Raw genomic sequence first — 20,907 nt, 5'->3', positions numbered from 1 at the left:
CAGAGAGATCTAACTAGTGTGTCCCATCACTCCGAATAGCTGATCATAGCGAAAGTGCTTCAGGGCAGTGTCGGGAAGAATTTGTTGATGTGAACTCGTGTCTCCCTGAGAGAATCATGCTGTTTCGGGGAAGGGACAGTCCAGAGAAGGTTGTCGTGAAGAAGAATGCAACAGCAGCGGGGTGGGCATCTGTCAGGAGGAGTTGGCGAGATGATCACCAGTGCTTTCTGAAGGCAGAGCTGTGAGGATGCCAGCCAGGACTTGATAGTTGTGCTTCCTCGCAGCCACAATGTCAATGTGAACTTCGCTCCCCCCGATGCATTTGCAACAATAAACTCTTGATGCCAGCTTGGATCCCAGGCATGAGAAATTCCCCACCACAGCTGGGAATCTCCTGCATCTCCCATGCTTAGGGCTACACGAGCAAGACCATCCGCATGACAGTCAGCAGTGTGAACAGGTTCAACTGATGATATCTGAACTGTTGTGAATTACCTGGTGTAGTCCCTTCAGTGCCACTAATAGCTCGAGAGGAGAGCAGGCATGCCTTCTTCAGTAACCTTTTAAAGGTCTGTCTGCTGTTGTCATGAATAGTCAGCATGGCTTGGGCCACTCTTGCTCCAAGACCAAATGGCAATATCCATTACTATTAATAATTCAAGAAGAAATGGGCATCACAAAATCGTATGATGTTTGAAAACTTGATGGGCTATGTCAGGGAGTCAGTCTGAAGTCAAGAGTATTGGAATGGGAGGTGTATTGGGCATACCCTGCTGATGTGAATGAGCATGCAGAACTGCATTAGATGTTCCCTTAAAATGCTGCTTTGGCTTGCTGCAGTTCACATAAAGCATTGTATGCATCACTGGGGAAGCTTTTTGTTAGAGCTGATTCAGGAGAACTTTAGCCAAAGTGGCTGTGCATACCACTGTCAAGTTTTCCTTTACATGGAAAATGCCAATGTTGTGGAAGCCTTATCTATTTTTTTAATGTTTAGTTCAGTTTTGCCTTGATGTTTGCTGTGCATGTAAGGAAAATGTATAAAAATATACATGTTGAAAACGTATTGCGTTGGTGTTCTGTTGTTGTGAAGTTATGTTTCCAAGTAGGGCACAATTCTTAGAATTTGTCTGAAACATTCCTCTATTAACAGGTATCTTGTACCTTCTGATTTTCTGATACTCTAGCTTTGCATTGAACTATCCTGCATGGGGTAATGATCAGATTTAATATTTTCTGGTTGTCAGTAGGAAAAAGATCTAAAGCTGCAGTGCATCCAAATATTTGTATTGTGATTTGAAGCTCAAAACTAGAAAATGAGATCTAAATGCAAGAGAAAATAAGGTTATACCTGAGACTTTGCCTTCTGAATCTTTGAGATGTGAGTATCTGTTTTACATTCTGTTTTTTGGAAAGAGGTATCTCTCTCTTTGGAAACTTCTACCTAAAACACAGCTGAATTGTTCTGAGCAGAGGAGTGGCAGTGCTATTTGAGTGCACTGAAGAAATGCTCAAGTTGTTTAGCAGTTGGCCAAGATAAGACAGCAGGTAATATAGTCAGTGCATCCCTTAGCCTGGTAAGGCTTCCGCCTGCACTGGAACAATGTTTTCAAAAGCTCTTGTAAACAAGATGTTTGTGTGTGTCTCTTGCACTTTAAGTAAGGCTAACGAATTGAGATGAGCTGCAGCAGCTCTGTGAAGGCTGGGCACACATACACAAGGGCCTGAGTTGATTTATCTTGATGTTTGGTTGAATTCTTTGCATTTTGGGTTCCTTCTGTAACCTTTTCACCTCGTTCTTTTTTAAGGTGGCTGCCTGGCTGTTACAATTTATCATGAACGCATCTCACTTCACTTTTGGCTTCTCTGACGGAAGGAACAGCCGGTCTCTGGGAGGTCAAAGACATTATTTTCCCTTCGTCTTTCTCAGTTTCCAGCACATATTTGTCACTTTGAAAAAGCATGAATTCTGGATTTGATGCACTTTAATTGATTTCACCCTCAACAAGTCCAACTGTCCATCACCCTTCCCTTTTTCTTTCCTTCCCTCCCCTCCTCCCTTTTTCATTTCTTTCCTCTGTCCCTTTACTTTGTGAGTGATGTTTTCACCCGCCCGCACGCTGAAGCTGTTGCGAAGCCTGTGACCCCATCAAGGCTTACTGTCACTAGCTGTTTCTCTTGTTTTCCTCATCCTCCAAGCTGAACTTTGGACACTGAATGAGAATGAAGCCTCCATATAGGAGCACTGGTCTTGTAGTGTCTTAGTGATGTGCTTCTTTATTGAAGTAAAAGTGGCTGCTGGCAGCTAGTTAAACTTGGCTGATAGGCTGCTTATGTTTAGTCTGCTGTGCAGGTTTGGGAATGAGGGAACTAATAATTAGGTCGTGATAAATAGGCAGTGGTATTTAACATAACTCACAGTAGTGCTATGGCAGAGATGAATGTGCCGTTTATTTTTTCCTTATGGAAGGATTTATACGCCCGGTGTTGCACAACTGTAAATTCAGCTGTGTAAAATGGTTGATAAACAAATGAGATGCTATCACACTCTTGCTTGTTGGGTGAATTCATATGGCGTAAGTGGAGATGTGGGGTATGTGGGGGTGTAACAACTTGGCCTTTACACAGAAGGGTTTTTTTGATGTGTCTTGGAAGCTGGAGCCAAGTAACAGTGGGAGCTAAGGAAAAGCCAATATGTGTTCCTCTAAATGCTGTCATTGCCTCCTACTTGCTAGTCTGTGGGCTGGGGAGCAGGCTCCTGTTTGCAATGGAGCAGAGAAACTTTAAGGTCTCTGCACAGTTCTGTCAGAGGTGATCCCCAGAGACTTCTGCTTAGCAGAGACAATGGCATTCCTTGAACTAACGCATGCTCACCAGAGAACTGCAGTACCTTCGGATGAGCAGAACTGGTTCAAGATACTTTATGCAAGTGATTTCATCTTCTAGTTCAGGGTAACTAAGAAAAGCAAGCCACTTGCTGGAATCTGTTACATACAGAACGCTCTGCGAGGCTGCTGAAGCGTGGAAGGTGGACAACCAGTGTGTGGCACGTCTTGCATGGGACTGCTGTCCATGGTCCTGTGTGGCTGTTGCTGGAGATAGGGATTTTGCAAAGCAGGTGGTTCAGGCTTGGGGAAATGTGCAGCTTCCTCCCACTCTTACATGGGTAAAACAATGTGAGTCACTTCTGCAAATCACATACAGTGTTTGCCAGCACACATGGCAATAGCAAGGAGGATTCCGTAACAACCTGCACAGGGTCTTCACTAGTACTAGGGGGCCTCATCCCCTTTTGTTCTGTGACTTGCTGCCGAGAGCGCTGTTGGTATCAGCTTTGTGAAGGCTCGTCCAGTGAAACCAGACGGTTATATATATTGGATCATCTTCTGAATGTTATCCTAATCTTTGGGGGAGAAAGCCCTGGACCTGGTTAGCAGTGACAGGCAGGATTCCTCACTGGGAAACCTGCAGCCTAGCTCTGAGTTCAGATAGTTCTAGTACAGGAATTCTTGCTCAGAAGGTTAGGGAGACAAAGCTTGCTCTTTTTTAATCTGCTGATTCCTTTGATCTCTGTATCAGCTGAAATTCTATCTCATGGTGGTGACTTTTTTCACTGGACTTCTCAGAAAACAACAGGAATTGTCGTGTCCAGAGCTATGATGTGAGAGGAGCTAAACAACGTTCTGTGCTTTATGAATTGCTATTAGGAGCTCCATGTGATGTTGGGGAATCCAGGGCTCAGAATAAAAGATGTTAATATGACATTAGAATGTTTCAAAGGATACGAAGGGATTTTGTACCCACTTGCAAGATGATGATATCTTTTCCCCCGAAATGCAGTGCTGTGCTTGGGGGAAGAATGCTTTGAGAACTTAGTTTTAATGGATTATTTTCACAGTTCAGCTGTTCAGCTCCTTTAGGCACCAGACTGAACAGGAAGAACAGATTACCTAGAGAGCTTGAGGACTTGACTTGTCTGGCAGTCTCTGTTTAGAAAACAAAACCAAATTTGCTTTACATCTTTGCAGGAGCTCCTTTAGAAGCTGTCCTGCTGAAGAAATTGCAGACCCTTCTCACTAATAAAACCATTTTTATTGTGATTAGAAAAGTTATAGGGGGGAATTAAGATATTTTTCAAGTATTGTACTGCAACATTTTCTCTCCCAGAAGAACTGGGAAGGAGGTCTGGTGATCCTATTGTGGGGTAAGGTTGGAAATACACAAAGAGAGAGATGTAGGTCTAATCACATTCCTCTTTTACGCAGCTATAGGCAGCCAGGCAGTGGTATGTGAAGCTTATTAGATCAGTGAAACCCTGTGTCTGTGCACAGTGCAAGAACTAATGAAAATTTCATGCCTAAGTCAGATCCATCACATGCAGGTGCACATGATATTGGCTGTCTGCAGAGCTGAGCTCAGAAGATAGGGAGAGCTGACACCATGGCAGGTTTTTCACACTTTGCTTGTAGCAACATCAAAAAGATTTTAACAGGTTTTTTGTGTGTGCGGGCCAGGCTAAAGGTAAGTTCCCTTGTTCGGGTGGAAGAGGTATTGTTTACTGGTAATAAGAATTTACTTCTGAGGTGTCACAATAGTGACCAAGACTTTTGCTTGGTTTTTATCTTCTAATATTAGTGTACAGCTTAACCAAGTTATCCAGTATCTTTCCAGCCTTCAGTTTCATTTAGCAGACTGTGTACTGGGTCTTTTAGTGTCTCAAGTAAAGCACGCTGTATTCACAAGCTCGTAGAACTAATTGTTGTCTTCCCTTCAATGTGCTTTATATGTTACCTGCATTACCATTTCGGAGATAGGCACTCAGAGGTGAAGTGTTTGGTTCAAAACCATCTTGCGGGATAGTAGCACACTCAGGATTGGAAATCCATTCTCAAATACCCTAATACCTACTTTGTATACCTGGCTTAGGCGTTGTGGCAGCTGAAATAGATGCTTCTCCAAAGACAGCAGCATATGGGTGTCCAGGCTCTTTGTGGAGTTAACAGAGCTGGAAGCATCCAAGAGCATCATGGTGTGGGTTGTGGCAGAATAAGGGATGTAGCTTATCTACCTAGAAGAGCTTCTGCACAGGTGCAGGGGAGGGTATTGCAGTCTGAAGTAGGTGTTGATGAGATTTGGGCCCCTTCTGGACTGGGCAACATTTGAGAGTAGATGTTCTAGGTGCTTCAGCAGTCATGGTTTAGGTACCTGATCGGGTGATTTGAACCCTGCTGCAAGTTTCCTAGGCCAATGCTTTTTCCAGGAGGCTAGCCTGCCCAGAAGTCAGTTTTACTTTACAGCCAGCAAGTTGGGCAATGATCTGATATGAAGCCAAAATATTGCACAGCCTACATCTTTTCAGAGGATTAAGTCATTAAACAGAGCCCTGCTAAACTAGTTGGAAACTTTTCAAACCGTGCACAAAGTCACCAGCTTGTCTCTTCTATCGAGAGGAGTACGAGCTGAGGAAACTATAGTGCTGAGTTTAGGTTACTCAGCATGACAGTACTGGAGTTGGGAATGCCGTAAGTACAAGTTCTCCAGCCTCTGGGTGTACATAAGTTGCAACTGATAGCACTTCATCGTGGTTATTTACAGGAACTTTTGAACAATCTCAGAGGAGTGAGGATGTTCAGCTAACACTAGACTTCTTTCAAGATGCAGGCTCGGGTTTGCTCAGATCAGGATTTAAACTAAGATTTGATCACCTTTAAAACTCAAGGCTAATGTTCAGAGCATCCTGAATGTTTAAGAATCCCTTTACATGGTGGGAGTCTTGGGTGTTTTTGACGGGTTTCTGTGAGTTGCCATCCGCTGTGTAAGGGAGGCATGAAGTAGCACTTGTTGCTGGCCAGCTCTTAACTCTTGAAGAGAAACACCTTCCTTTCCCTGGGGCAAATCTGGAAGACAAAAATGGGATGTGCATTTACCCAACTGACTTCAGGAGAGGCTACACAAGATGTGGTTTGGTAAAGATGTGGGAGGATTTATGCAGTGTATTTTAAGAGTCAAAAGGAGAAAAAGAGGCCTTGAAAAGGAGAAGCAGAACAATTGCATTGGGCACTTGATGATAATTTCAGTCTGAAGAGCTCTGAATTCCCCTCTGAAATCTTACTCTCTTGGGAGTCTTAGTTCTTAAGTTAAATGACTAATTAGAGTGTGTTCACACCACAAATCAGCCTGGTAAGGCAAAGTCAGAAGAGCTAATGCTGCTCGCTTGCTCCCGACGGAAGCTGAAGATCTCAGGATCTTGGGGAGGCATTTGACACACACCAGGAAATCTGGGAATTAGGGAGCTGCTAGTAGGACACTGGGGAATTTACGGGGAGCAGGGGGAGCAACACAGAAAAATCCTCCTTCACTAATCAGGGCTTGTGTCAGTGTCTTTTCTTTGCCTTGTTCTTTCTCTGCTCCAACTAAAGCCTTGCTGGGGAGGAGGAATTCTGAAACAAAGTGCCCCAAGCTGAGAGGAGATGTACAGCACCCAGCGGGACCCTGACCTGCCTTGTAGGTAACAAATTGGATGGCATGCAGACTGAAAGTGCCACATGGGGAGAGAGAGAGGGGGGTGGCCTGAAGGGGGCTGGCATTACAAAGCCAACATCTGTTCCTGAGGACACTGGCTGCAGTGCTCTGCTATTCCCAGCAAGCAGGGCTTGGGTCATCAGAGGATGTTTTTGAGAGGCTGGCTATATGAATATGAGCAGCTGTAAATGTGTGCTGGATCTTCTGGTGATGGCAGAGGAGCATATGGAGAATGAGTCTTACAAATGAATGAAACCTTCATCTGTTGGGAGTGTTTTGAGTTTGGTTTTCTTGTCTCAGGGCCACCACAGGATTTAGTTGCTTCTGAGTAATGGAAGGAAATCCCTCATCTGATTTCTAGTGTCCCAAACTCTAGTCTTCACTGCGATTCAGCATTGTGAGCCCCACCACAAAATGTTAGGACTGACGGTCTCCAGTTCTCTGGAGAGCTGTTGCTGGGCCCTGGCTTTCATGAAGGAGACAGAGTCTGGGCTGTGGCATCTTTCCTGCATTCAAGTGTGAGACTTTGCCCCCAGATGCCTACTGTTGTTTCAGCAGACCCCAACCTTTTTGCTTTAATTGATTCTATATGGCTGTGAGCTCCCAAGAGTGTTTTGTGCAAGAGGATTTGCAGGTGTACTTGCAGGGTGTAGCTGTTATCAGGGGCAGGATTGTTTTATTGTGGCAGGAAGATGAGGACATTTTGGGGGGGGACATCTTCATTCTGTAAATCTGTTATCAGCTGAAATGAAGCTTTTTGCTTCCACAGTGGGTTGTGGGAAGTGCTTGTACAACTACTTAAAAGCAAATAACTAAAATAATTTATTGTTATAGCCACGCCATAGTGTTCCCTGAAGAAGTCCGGAGTCCTGTTGTGTTGGCTGCAAGCAAACAGTGGGAGATCACCCAGGGGAACTGGTCATCTGAAGGGACAAGGAGGGGATCTGGAGGTGAGGAGAAGGGAATAGATTTGGTGCTGTCGCCAAACTGCGTGATGGCAGGGATGTGTGAATAAATAGGGGAAGTTGGAAAGGAAACTTCCATTGTGAGTCTGGTCAGCTGAAGTCTAAACAGCTGTTGAGTTTGTTTTATCAAATCAAAATATTTTGGTTCAGTGGTGTGTTGACTGGAGTCAGTGTTTGTCTAGGCTGCCACAGTGCTGTAGAAACATCCAGGTTGGAGGGTGCTGTATCCCTGCCACCAGAGGCGTCGGGATCTCTGCTGTCTCTCCTAAGGCCTGGGAGGGGGGCACATAGCTTGTTGTGGCAAGGAGAGGCTGGATGAGAGCAATCCTATTTTCTATGGCTTGGTTTCAGATTCTTCAGATTCTTAAAGGCATCTTCGGAGCTGCTTTGTGGCCCCGTTCAGTGTGATTAAGTGTGTTGCTGCCTGGACCGCAAATGAGGGTTTTAAGTCAAATGAGAAGATTTTTGAGGGAAAACAGATGAAAAAGCATTTAGAGTTAATTATCTGTGAATTCTTGAAACGGCTTGAGTAATAAAAAATGAAGTAGATATGCACACACTTATTCATCTCATGCTATTAGTGTTCTGGGCTTCTGTGTCAGGCAATACTGGGCTGTGAAAGGTTGCAGTGCATTGGAGATCCTCCCAAATACAAAATCACTGCCTGCAGAGAGCCTAACATCACTAAAGGCCCTGCTCTTCGAAGATGCGACCTGGTCGAGGTGGTCTTCCAAAATTATCTTGCACAAAGACATTAAGGGTGCGGTGAGGTGCTAAGGACAAAACAAGTGAAGAAGTTCAGGTTAGGCTGCAATAGGACCTGGTATAGCTCCCAACATCACCCACACAACAGACACAATTCCTAGTGGTAGCTGAGACCTTACGGTTCTTTTGGGCTCAGATTTGTCCCTATCTGGTAGTTTTGTTTATCACTTGGTAAAATGGTATACAAGAATACCGTGTAGTTGCTTTCACTTGAAATATTTCCTGCTTTATTTTCTTTCCTGTGTCAGATATCTTCTATTTTTTTAACTTCAGCCATTCCACCTGATCACTCAATATTTCCATGTTTCAAGGAGATTTATCTGAATGGCATGTTTCCATGGCTGATATGCAGCAATAATGCAGGGTTAATACCTAATTAGTTCCCAGGGACATTGAGCTTTTCATGGATATTCAGTAACAAAAGCAACAACAAACAAGCTGAATTCCTAGGTCTTAATTCATTGGGGAGGAGGAAATAGGAACCTAAAAATGCAGGAATTATTCAGTGCGGTATGAAAGCTTAGTTCGTTCTCTCATGGAGCTCAGAGGATGCTATAGCAGCTGACAGGGAAAATACAACCTCCCTCCCTTCGGGGACTGTGCATGTGTTTGTGTTTGCAGCCCTGATGTCTCCAAACAGGAACGTTCCCAGTGCTGCAACACGCTTTAAATAGCTCCTTGCCCATTCTCCTGCCTGCCACAGCCCCCAGCCAGCCCACCCCTGTTTTTTGACATCCAGCCATACCTGATCAGTTGTATCCTGAGCAGCTGGAGATGATCAGAGCTGGCCTTCCACCTCACAGGATGGCGAGCATATGGGCCCACGGGCTCCAGCCATTACGTTCCTGAGCACTGAGCTTGTCTGCCTGTGGCTGCAGAGGGTTTTTTCCCCTCTCAAGCAATCGCAAATAAACCTTTCTGATAAGTAACAGGAAAGCAAACAGGCCCTTTGGCTCTGTAGGCAGTGAGAAGGAGTGGAAAAAAAAAGCCAATAACAATCTTTGCCGTGTTTAGGCAGCGTACAGAGCCTCACAGTGCCTTTGGGAAGGAGGAACTGTGTTTGCCCTCAGCCAGAAATGGGTTTTTTCTCAGAGCAGAAAGGGCATATTTGGGGAGGATTAACCCTTGGTGCTTTACTGCCAGGCTCTAGCGTGGGAGCTGTGGGTGGTGGAGAAGGTTTCACATGAAGCAGGTCTCAGACATCATCTAGACCAACAAAATGGAGGCTTTGGGCTGACCAATACAGCCACTCTGGTGTTAGCCTCGAAGTTGTAGGGGTTTGAAGGCTGAAAATAGCTCTCAGACACCGGCAGCAAGGGAAGAGCAGGGCTGGATGCTGTAGAGCAAATGCAGGGCGGCTGGGGGAAGAGACTGGAGAAGCCCGAATTAGTTTCTTGTGGCCTCTGTCATTTCCAAATAGGGTCTTTCCTTCTAGAAGGGTCTCTGGCTTGTCTTATGTGAAGGAAGCCAAGCACAGCATAACAGGCCAAAGCCAAATCCTGTTTCTTGCAGTTTGCTCCAGAGCTTGGAGAACTGGGGAGAGATCCCCGAGGCACTTGGTGTGGCCTGAGGCCTGTTGCCATGGAAGGTTTGGGGCTATGAGAAAGACTTTTGGGAAGAATGTTACAGAAATGGTAGGTCTTCTCTGCCTTGTGTCTTCCTTTCCTGTATGCCAAAGAACTAAGGCTTCAGGCTTCCAGAGGTACGTGGTTCAGCCCACGGTGGTTAGAGGTGCACACCATGGCATTTGGATGGGACCTGGCACTGTCTTAGAAGGATGGTTTTAACTAAAGACTGAAAAGAAAAAAAAGAAAAAAAATCCTGCCCTCTGAACCTCATCAGTATGACATCTGACCAGCCCTGTCCCATGTTGGTATTTGTTATGTGAATGCACTAAGTCCACAAGAAACCTTTAGACATGCAGTCTGAGGGGGGAATTCTTGCTCTGTGAAGATGTCCAAGAGCTGTAGGGTGAAAGCTGTTGGGTTTCCCTACCCCTGTAGGCTGGGGGCCATCTGCCAACACCGCAGAGGCCTGCTGCCATGCCAAGAGGACTGAAAAGCTGCCTGCTAATGCAACACCTCTTAGGACAAGAGTCTGCATTCTGGGTAGATTTACAGTTTCTCAGGGTTATTCATCTCAAGTGCACTCCCAGCTGGTAACGAAGCTCTCTCCCTAAGTCAATAAATGATGGGCTTTTTCAACTTGGAAGTCAGGCCTGTGAGGAGCCTTTGAAACCTTTGCCTCAGCAGATATGGCCAAGGTTATCATCTTGGCACGTCTACAGTGAACTCGGATGCTATCTTGAAATGCTGCCAGAGTCCACAACGCGCTCGTGCTGAAATGCTGAAACCACATGAAGGGCCCCATGGCCCTGTCACCTCACCCTCCTCCTGCCTGAGAGGAGCCAGAGCACTAACGTCACCGCAAAGTTACAACAGATGGTACCAGGTACAAGCTGTATCGCTGCCAAGGCATCTTCTCTGAGGTCTTCAGTGGGAATCGCTCCTATGGTGATGTAGTTCTGTGGTCCTAAACCTTTGAACTGTGGAGATGAATAGGAAATCCATGTGGGAAATTCAGAGAGGGAAAATGAGAGCATAAGCCGTGGGATCAGCACCCACTGGGCCAAACACTGCTGTCAGTTGCTTCCCAAGGAACTCCATTGAAGCAAGTAGTATCAGTTGCCGATTTATGCCAGTGTTTCCGAGAGTCGCTTTTGGGATGGAGCCAGTTCTGGTAGAGGCTTAATCTTGCTGGAAAACTCCCTCTTGTCCATTGCTCAGTCTCTGACACTCGCACATGCAGACAAACAAATGTCGGTGACCCTCCAACAACCCAGTTAGCTAGCAGGGAATTAAAGGACGTGAAACCCTAGCTTCCCCTTCAGCACAGCCCTGCATCTGCCACAGCCAGTTCAGAAGGCAGAACTAGCCACCTGCTAGTTGTTTCTCTCAGAGAAAATGTCTATTGGACACATAGGAAACAACTAATCCAGTCCCATGGGAGGGACTAGCTATTTGTCATTCCCACTGTCTCAGCACAGGTACTCAGCACCTCCCAGGACTGGGGCTTTTTTTTCTGGTTGTTTTTCCACCTGAAGTAGTTCTGTATTGTGCTTTTACTAATATTTTAGTAAAATATTAGTTTCTCAGCTATTGATATCTGACCATCCACTTCTGGACAACAAAGAATGTTGTACCCCGTTCCCACACAGGCACTCCATCTAGCTTAAAAACAAATTAATAGAATAAAACATGTGTTGTGTAAGCTGGAAGGCATGGTCTCCTCTACTTGTACATATGTGTATTTTGACAGTATGTTTGTGTAGTTTCAGACTTTAAGAAACGTGGAACTTCTCTAGTTACTGCTTCTGTACTCAAGGACTGGTCGGTGGCATCCCCTCACCACTACTTCCATGGTGTCGTTGTGCTCAGCATGCCACTGCGGCGAGACTTGACCCAAATTTGCCAGAGCACATGGGGTGCAACAGATGCTTCCCCATTGGGAATCAGTCTCAGTAGAAGAAGGGATGGTCTAATGGCCTTGAGCAGCAGGCCAGGAATGCCTTCGTTCCTCAGGAACAGCAGGCTCAGCTCCGCAGCCTGCTCAGCCTTTCCCCCTTCTGAGGGCAATAAATTGAATAAAATGCAGTTTACTGCTTGCCCACAAGTTCCAAGCGAGAGAGGCGAGGTGGGGGGGGAGACCCAAGGCCAGCACCAGTGGGTGCAAATCAGTATGCCTTTGCTGGCTTACACCAGCTGTAGGGCTGGCCCCAAGGTTTTTCTGTTCACATTATCCTGGGGCTCATATTGCAGGAATGCAGGGCTAGCCAGATGTGCTAGCAGCAGTATTCCCTCCCCTCCACGACTGACGGGGTACCAGCTGCCACTCCCTGCCCTCGAAGCAGCCAGGTTGGTGCAGTCTGGAAGTTGCTTTGGGATCCTTGGGAATGGCTGCAGCGCGTAAATGCTGTCCCCGTTTCAGGGCATACCAGCAATAGGCTACAAGCAGCGGAGGAAGTTTTCCCCCTTGGAAGTGGTGTTCATCTCCTCCCCCAACCCAGCATATGGAATTCTGGATCACATTTCTTTCTCTTGCCAATAAATATTGCAGATTTATTGCTCTATACCTGGTGGGTAGTAAATTGCATTCCACCTCCGTTATAAGGCTCTTTGCTATGACACAGCCTTGCAGCTCCATTAAACCTTAATTACAGCAACACTTCATTGGGTTGCTGCGATGGTCTGAGTGCCATTGCAGTAGGGAGGATGTATGGCCAAAACAGGCTGATGCAGAGGGGCTTTGTTTTGCTTTGTTTCCTCCCTTTTTAAGGATTATGGAGAGTTGAGCTCAGCAAAGGGAATAGATGGAGGCTGAGCCTCTCGCGCTCTGCTCATTTTCCATAACAGCTGGCTTCACCTGCCGCAGCCCAGCAGCTCTTCAGCTCCCTGACCAAGTGCTCAGCAGTGTTCAAAGATGTCTCCTTCACGTGGCTTATTCCCATTTGTGCTTCTGATCTGCATCCTAGATTGAGCGTTATCTGTGTTTGATAGCATGAGGAGCACCGGGTTTAGTCAAACAGCCCACAGGGAGCAAAACAGGGTTTGGATTTCTACAGGGCATAGCAAGACGTTTTAGGAGCAATGTCCCTGGCATACAGTGACTCTGAGCTCACTTTTCAGTAGGCAGATCTCTTCCTCAGCCAGAGGCACTACTCCTAGTGCTGTCCCTGCCCTCCTGCCAATATCCATCCCTGCAGCCTGTGACTTCAGCTTCAGAGATCACACCTGGTGTAGATGAGCCCCCAGCCCCTCATGCGGACTTGCATTCGGTGCTAGCACGCATTACCCAGACGTCCCCCCTTAGATTGACATTCACGTCCTCCTGTGCTGTGATGAGCTAACCAGAAAGCACTAATGGCTACAGCAGCCACTTGGATCCGTTGCACCATCCCACAGGTGAGGCCCGTGTCATCAGAGCTGTCCGAGAGCGACTGCTGGGTTCCCAGCTTGGGAATTATTTGCTGCCTCAGTCATAGCGGTAGGTTGTCAAGCGTTGGCAGATGGTGTAGATATGACCGTAACTAAAACTGCTGTAGGTTATCCTCAGGATTATCTTCTGTTTGCATAATGCCCACGCTCCGGTAATGATTTTGACTGTTGTGGTCACTTTAACGCTCATCAGCCTTGCAAGTCCACTCATATGAGGGAGGATGTTTCTATTGCTGTGTTTTACCACATCTATAACTTTATCTACCCAAGCATCCGTATGCCGTGCATATTCAGGTGCCCACAGGTATGTGTAGGTAGGCAGCATAGAAATCTTCTCCCCAACAGCTATTGCAAGAAGCAGCTACCAGAGAGCAACTAAAATCTTCCTACAAATTCAGTTGCTGCACTCTTTAAAGAATAACTAACACATGGGGAATACTTTTCTTTGGAGAGCCTGTTACAGAGCCTTGTTTGTCCTCATTCTCCCCTCCTGCAGCAACCTTGAGATGTCAGACGTAGGAAATGTGGCCACAGCTGTTTATGCACTTAGGAGTTTTTTTCCAAGGCCACATCCTTCTATTCTCCTGTAGATTACTTGAAAAGATGCTGCAGGGACTCCAGAAAGCCAAGGTCTATGTGCCATGTGCAGGTGTTGCCAGGAGATTGACGTTTTGAACATTTGAAAACTATCAGAGAACTAATTTGGTGGTAGATTTTTTTTTTTTCCTCTCCTCCCTCCTTCCCCCTTAAACTGTGCGTTAGAAGACTTCTGTCGTAGATTGAATGAAGTGGATCTGTTAGGAATATCAAGGAATAGTCAAACATGATAGCTCATATTAGGAGGAATTTTGGAACCTTGTCACTTGCTGTTAGGAAAAGCAGCGTTCAGTTTCTCTGGATCGTGGACTGGGATAAGTTGGCAGTCACCAAAGCCCTGTCCAGCCCTTGACTTATCCTTCTCTATGGGGTAATTAAGTCATGCCAATCATAAGTGATTTGGAAAATGCTGGTGTATCAGCTCCTTCTAGGAAAATGTCATCACCTTGGTTGAAAACTAATTATTTTTCTACGTGCAAATGGATATGTTTTCAGGACTTCTTGTTTTAAATAATGTAACAGGGGAAATCATGTCAGGGGTCTGACTTCAGTAGTTCCAAGCTAAGGGAGTTCGTTCTTTTTCCTTGTGTGTGGGGGGAATATTAATTTTTAAAATGTAGTTTATATTTACACAAATTAAAGATCTGTAAAATTAACTGGGGATGTTTCTAAAAGTACTGAAAATACATATTTTGATTAACTCCAATTAATTTAAAAATAAATCATGGGGAAAGTGAAATGTTGGTGAGGTTTTTTTGGTCCTCATTTGAAATGAAAAACAATTTGCAATCTTGACACTTGTTTTGGCATGAAAAGTCCATTTGCTGATTAAGGCCCAAATTCATCCGGGCTAATTTCAGGCACTATTGAACTGCTCAATGCCAAAGGGCACTTCGATCCACCTGAGACTTGAATTGCCCTCTGGAGGTGCCTATTTCTTTCACTGATAATGCAGGGGCAATGTGACTTCAAACACGTGTGTCTGCAAAGTGTCTTAAGCTGGTGAGGTGCAGCAGGGTGCAGTGCTCTCCTGTTCCTTGTTGACCCTCTCTACTCACCCCTCCTGTGTGCCCGTGCCCTTTCCTCTCTCCAAAAGTGGGGGGAATTCCCTTTTTTTTTTTTTTTTGAAGGTTGGGAGATTTTCCCTAAAACACAGGAATTTATCTATTTGTTCTGTTCATGGAAAGTATTCTGGTGGACTGACTGCTTTGTCTGCACTGGAAGCAAAGAAGATGTGGAGTGATACCGAAGGTCTTTGGTCAGGTGGGTAGTTGTGCTAATCCCCACCTACCACGACTTCCAGCTCTCCCATATGGTTGGCAGAAGGCAGGTCCTTCAGCAGCTCCTCCGCAATGTGCTGAACACTCTGCTCCATCTTCAGTGCTCCTCGACCCAGAACAAAAGTGAAAATATTTGGCATGCCAGAAAAGGTTAAAAAACAGTGATGTGCAGCTGCTTTCTCCCCATGGCATCTGTTCAGTGGGAGGAGAATAATCTTGTGTCCCACCTGGTGACAGTAAGAGGACATGTATGCCCCAAGTCACTTCACATCTGCCCATCCCACTGTCATGCCTGGATGGGTTTTCCATGGTCCTTCAGGGTGAGGAGGCAGTGTCCAGAGGTTGGACCTGGCCTGCTGTCACCTCGACATGCTTGTGAGTGCTTTGGTCATCTGTCCGGTCAGCCAGAGGGCTTCGCTTTAGGTAGCTGGACATTTGGGAAGTATTATTTCTTCCGAACACGTAACTTGTACTGCTCTTATTTTGGGCTCATAAAACATAACGAGATATGGGTCAACATTTAAGTCCTGTGGAAAATTACATCCTGGAAGACTTCGTGGAGCCGAAGGCTTAGCTGGTATTAACTCTAATTATATTCCACCGAGCTGTGGAGCCGCACCCGTGGTCTTTGACTAAGACCACGAATCTTATTCTCCTTCCTAGCAAGCTCCCCGTTGCCCCTACAGCTGAGCACTGGGATGCTTTTGACAGGCCAATGTACAAGCACTGTCCCTCCTTGGTGTTTTGGTGGGTACAGAGCACCTCAGGCTCCTTTCTCATCCACCAGAGAGTATTTTATTTGCCTTTGAGGGTACCAGCAACTGTGCCAGACTCCCTGCAGCAGCTCCTCGGCGAAGCACGGAGGATGTGTCTGAATATCGCAGGCGAGCGCGTGCTTCTGGAGGCGAGCAGGCAGCACGAGAGGGTGGGGGAAGGAGATGAAAATACAGTTGTTGGCTGATAGGGAAAAAAAAAATCTTAAACCACAAATTACAAAAAAAGAAAAAGAAAAAAACCTCTTGTGAGAAAGAAAGAAAGTAACAAGTCTGTGGAGGATGGATGTTTGGAACTGCTCAGCCTAATGCATGCCAGATTCCTCCTCTCCCCTCTCCCCCCGCCCCCTCCCGCCCCTCGCTGCCTTCCCTTTACCAAATGCTGTCTGCTAAACTTCTGAAACACCCTTTGCCTTTTTGACCCTTCAACTCATCTTGAACTTAGGAAAAATTGGGGGGGCGGGAAGGGAACGGTTGGCTATGGAGTCCATGTGGCTGCGCAGGCGGAGGGGGGGGTGCGCTGGGGGTCTGTGATCAGGAGGGGGCTGACACGGGTTTGTGTGGTTGATGCTCCCCTGAAAACAATTTGTATCCTGTTAATAGAATTAGTAAATATTTGTAGCTCACTTTGAAGCCCGTGTCCCCAGGGGATGTATGGGGGGGACTGGAAGGGGGGGGGGGCAGAGAAATTAAAGAGACAAGTTACTGATTTAGTCATCCCGTCCCCTTCCCCCAGCCTCTTTCTTTCATTCTCTACCTCCTTTATGAAGACACTAAACAGACAAATTGGAGGGTTGAAGCCGGGCTTGTGCTGCTGCTTGCAGGAAGTGACAGGGGTGGTACATGGGGTGTCGGGGGGGCGGGGGGGTGGAGGAACAGGCCTGATATCTGGTAATGCAAAAGCCATTCACAACTAATGAAACGGGTGGGGAGCCAAGTTCCTGCGCTGCGCACGGGCCTGGCCAGGCACAGAGCCGGGGAGGTGGCTCCAGCCCTGGGCTCTGCTTTGTGTGGCGGCTTTCTGGGGTCTTTCAGCTCTGCAGAACACCATGAAGGAACATACGTGTGCATGCATATGGCTTAATTTCTTCACAGCCCTCTCCTCTTCCCAATGGAGTGTTATGAAAGTGGTGGAGGAAGAAAGTGAGCTCAGACTGGAAAACTGAGTCACGTAGAACTGAGCCTTTCATTTCCCTGTTATTCCTGATTCACTGAAGTGTGCAGGTGTGTGAACTGAGGTTAGATCACCTGCACATTTTCAGGCTTTTGTTGTATTCCCAGTCTTTGCCTCCTACAGCAGCTGGCAGTTGAAACCCACAAGTGACGAGGGCAGCCCGAAAGGAAGGCCAGGCCTGAGACAGGAAATTCAAAAAGGATGTTAGCATCTCCAGGCATGGCATTATGACTTGGAAGTAATTTTGACAGGCACTGGGAGGAAGCTCGTAAGAGTTCCCTCACTTTCAAGTGAGGAAGGAGCCTATGCTGTGCCCGTTGATTTCAGAAACGTGCTTTCATGGACTTGCCAGGTCTGCTCGACTCCTTAGCAAATGTAAGGAGCTGATCTTTTTTGCAAAGCTCTTAGAAAAACAGCTGAGCTCTTGCAGGTGAAGTGCCTTCTAAAAATGTACCTCTGAGATGCAATTTTACCTTGTGCATAAATACTGCAGATAGAGGGGAACTGGGAGGGAGGCAGCACAGTGTTTCCTAAAACCATTGGACTGGGATAGAGAAGCCAAGCTCCTGCGCTAGGAGTTGTGCTTCGGATGTAGTACAATCTGATAACCTGCATCATCTTGATGCATTTCCAGATTAAACTGGTTGGACCTGAATGTTGTGGGCTCACTGCTGGTGATGTTAATGCTTTTCATGAAACAGCACTAACCCTGGCTGAGAAGCACAGCGTGGATCCCTGCTGCAGCCCTGAGTGCAAAGGCACCAGGAGAAGATGCAGCTCTGCTGATGTAGCAGTCAGTCCATGCTGGAGAAGAGGGGCAGAGAGGAGTAGATATGAGCTGGTTATTTAAAAAAAAATAAATAAATAAATAAATAAAATAACCAGCCATCATGCAGCTTCACTACATATGCTGGAGGCTCAATTTATTCCTTGGAAACAGAGCAACAAGCAATCCTAAATGGCGGTGTTGCTGCCTGCTGGCTGGCTCTAGGCTGGGTGAGCCCAGTCCATGATGTCATCTCATGATGTGGCTGATAACATAGGGGAGATTAGGGAGTGACTCCCAAAGTCTGGGCTGTGAGGTTAGAAATTTGCCTTCTGATTGTTTGGGGATTGTGAAAAGCAATGAAGAAACCTCAGATGGCTAATTTCTGTCTTGAGGAAAGAAAGAACGAGGCAGGCTCTTTAATCATTGAATATTGGGTTGTCTGCATGCCAGGAACATTTAATGGGATTGACAGGCTTGGCTTCTCTGGTAGTAAGCAGCTGTGTGTCACCCAGTCATGTCAGCTCCCACAGGTGCCCGTGGAGAGAAGCAGGTGGCTCGGGAAGGCGATTTCTCTTTGTGCCCTCAGGTGTCCCTTTCTCCCTGCCAACTGCCAAGCCAACCAAGGTCACTACCTCCAGTGCTTGGTCTAACTGAGGTAGGGTAGATGCATCCTTTTTTCAGCTGAGGGTTTGGCATCTTGGAAAAGTTTCAACTTTAGTTTCAACTAAAGGAAACGGTTTCATTTGTTCATATTTGGCTGGATGCTAGTATTAGAAGTTTGTTCACCTGAAGAATGAAAACCTTTAAAAGGCCCTGACCTGCACTGGAAACAAAAGTCACTGCGTAAGAAAGTAAACCGTGGATTGTTCTAAGTTTTTGAATTTTCTTTTCTTAAGAAAAGGTTTAGAAAGAAAGAACTTTCAAAATTCTCTGAAGAATTACTGGTGACTTTGTTTGTGAAAAGGAAACATTCAAGAGCCTTTACAAAAGAAAACTTTAAGGAAAATAGTTGCAAAACACATGTAGTATGTTTCAAGCAGCTGGATTTTCTGGCAGCTCCAGTGAAATCTAAACAAGGAAAATGATTGTCCTTGTTTTGTTTTGCAATATTTTTTATCCATGCAGGACAGTACAAAGCACATCCTCTGTGGGAAGGTGTCGCGGACTGCAGATGAGATAAAGTTCCCTGTGATTATATGGAGTGTTTTTCAATTGAGAGTCAGCACATGTGGAGGTCCGATCCTTTTAACGCACACATAGAGGGAAAAGAGAGGAAGTTGAGTCCATTAAGGAGAATAGTAAAACCAGGAGTCAAGCACTGAATGAGCGACTGATCCAGTAATGTCATGTGAGCACCTCTAACTCCCACTCATTGCAGGAGGTATTCAACAGTTTTGCAGGGCTGAGCCCCAGATTGTGTGAGCAAGGGCCTCTTTTGCAATTCTATATGTCTGCTCTACCTTTTCCAGACATGCATCTCTGGTTTTATTAAGCACACGGCTTGCCGTGGTCCGTAAGTTCCCAGCAGCTCTTTCCACCCCGGTTCCCACCCAGAGCTGAGAGACCTATTACCAGGTAATGATGTGTCAAGCAATAGGCAAGGTACAGGAAAATCACCTAAGGAAAATGCTGATGTAGCGTTAGAAGCACCTATGTTTTTATTCTCCTTCATGACCTGGTTTCCTACACCCAAAGCCTTTAACTCGCTGATGTTTCTACTTAGATAAACGGGTGGATTTGGGGGGCTGACAGAATGACAGCAGGTCTTGTCTAGGAAGGTTTTGTCTTAGGTCTTCGAGGTCTGCAAAAATGTCACTTGATTTCTTCCAAATTTGAGTCTACTTAAATTCAAAGCTCACCCTAACTTGTTTGAACTGACCTTGCCAGGGTCCAGGCCAGCAATAGTTGGCTTCTCAAAATTTGCTCAGGGCTTGAGTCCTAGCAGACTGACCAGGGACTGGAAGCTTCCTAAGTATCTTAAACAGTGGTGGTGCAGAAGGCGCTGCAGAGCCAAGCCTGCTGGTTGGTGCTGTCCCTGGGGAGCCTGGATCACCCATGTGTGATCCACGGTGTGCTGTTAACAGTCCTGAGCTCAACCTGAACCAAGGGGAAAACTTGCACGGGTTCTTGCTTCATCGTGAGGCATTTTAATGGCTTCCCATATGTTAAATATTTTCTCAGTAAGTGGGAAATCCATTGATTCTGGTGAACTTGATATATAATAAAGCCATTTTGAAATGATTTCTGGATAAAAGAGTCTGCAAATGTTCAGAAAATACCTTTTTTCTTTACATCTAACACTCAGTGTAGTATTATAACTTTTTTTTCTTTACATCTAATGCTCAGTGTTTTATTCTAAGATTCCCTGTGAAGACTCGAGCTCAGATTGTAGAATGTACCTTGAAATTTAATTTCCATCTATTTCAATGTGGAAGAGATTAAAACGTGCAACTCCACAAGGAGAAAGCTCTTGATAGCGAAACAAGTTCCAGTTAGAGCTGGTAACAGATTTTATCAAAAATATTTTAAAAGCTGTCACTTCTGATTGTTTCTTCTTTAGAAGGTTTGAAATGCTGTAAGAGCTAGAACCTTTCTTAAATCACTTTGGCAAACTAATTTTAGGATTCAGCTTCTGTATCGCTATCGTGAACTTCATTTTATGAAAACAGTGGCTAGGGTAAGGAGTTAAAAATACTCTTACTTTGCCAACAGTTTTAAGTTCAATAAAGATATTGATTAATGATACCAAAAGAATCCAGCATACTTTGGAAAATGCCGACAGTAAAGAAAATTTTGGCCAAAAATTGTTTTTTTGAAAACGAGAAAAGACTGGTTTCAACATAAAACACTTCCCATGCCAAGAATTTAAGCCAGCTGTCATTGTCTTTTGTATCCATAAACAAATGCTTTGGTCTCCCTAACAAATCTCAAATGAGTAAAATCAGAATGCGAAAAATAAGGGCTGCTTGTCTGCAGCGCATATGCCATCCAGCAGTCAGCAAGTCTGATGCAGATTTGGGGCTGTTTCTGTGAAATTCTTAGCACGTACTGAAAGCTGCCAAAGCCTT

The 20,907-nt window shown here is 45.6% G+C and overlaps 2 long non-coding RNA genes across 4 annotated transcripts in view; one reads left to right on the top strand and one right to left on the bottom strand.

Moving 5' to 3' along the window:
• The window catches only part of LOC311446187, a 46,446-nt gene that overhangs the window by 5,875 nt on the left and 19,664 nt on the right, over nt 1–20,907 (top strand). Inside the window, exon 2 of one of the 3 annotated variants that reach the window (XR_014698797.1) lies at nt 1,809–2,547. The exons of the other annotated variants lie outside the window; for them this stretch is intronic. This is a non-coding gene — a long non-coding RNA (uncharacterized lncRNA). Of the gene's footprint in view, nt 1–1,808; nt 2,548–20,907 lie in introns of those variants that run through there. 3 annotated transcript variants of the gene reach the window in all.
• Nucleotides 7,321–9,115, bottom strand: LOC311446188. The gene is made up of 2 exons (XR_014698798.1): nt 8,998–9,115; nt 7,321–8,260 (listed from the first exon to the last, which is right to left on the bottom strand). It is a non-coding gene; the product is annotated as an uncharacterized lncRNA (long non-coding RNA).

This window comes from Aythya ferina, assembly GCF_964211825.1.
Source record: "Aythya ferina genome assembly, chromosome: 17".
NCBI lineage: Eukaryota > Metazoa > Chordata > Aves > Anseriformes > Anatidae > Aythya > Aythya ferina.
The sequence above is the reverse complement of the archived record's forward strand: the minus strand, read 5'-3'. Positions and strand labels throughout refer to the sequence as shown.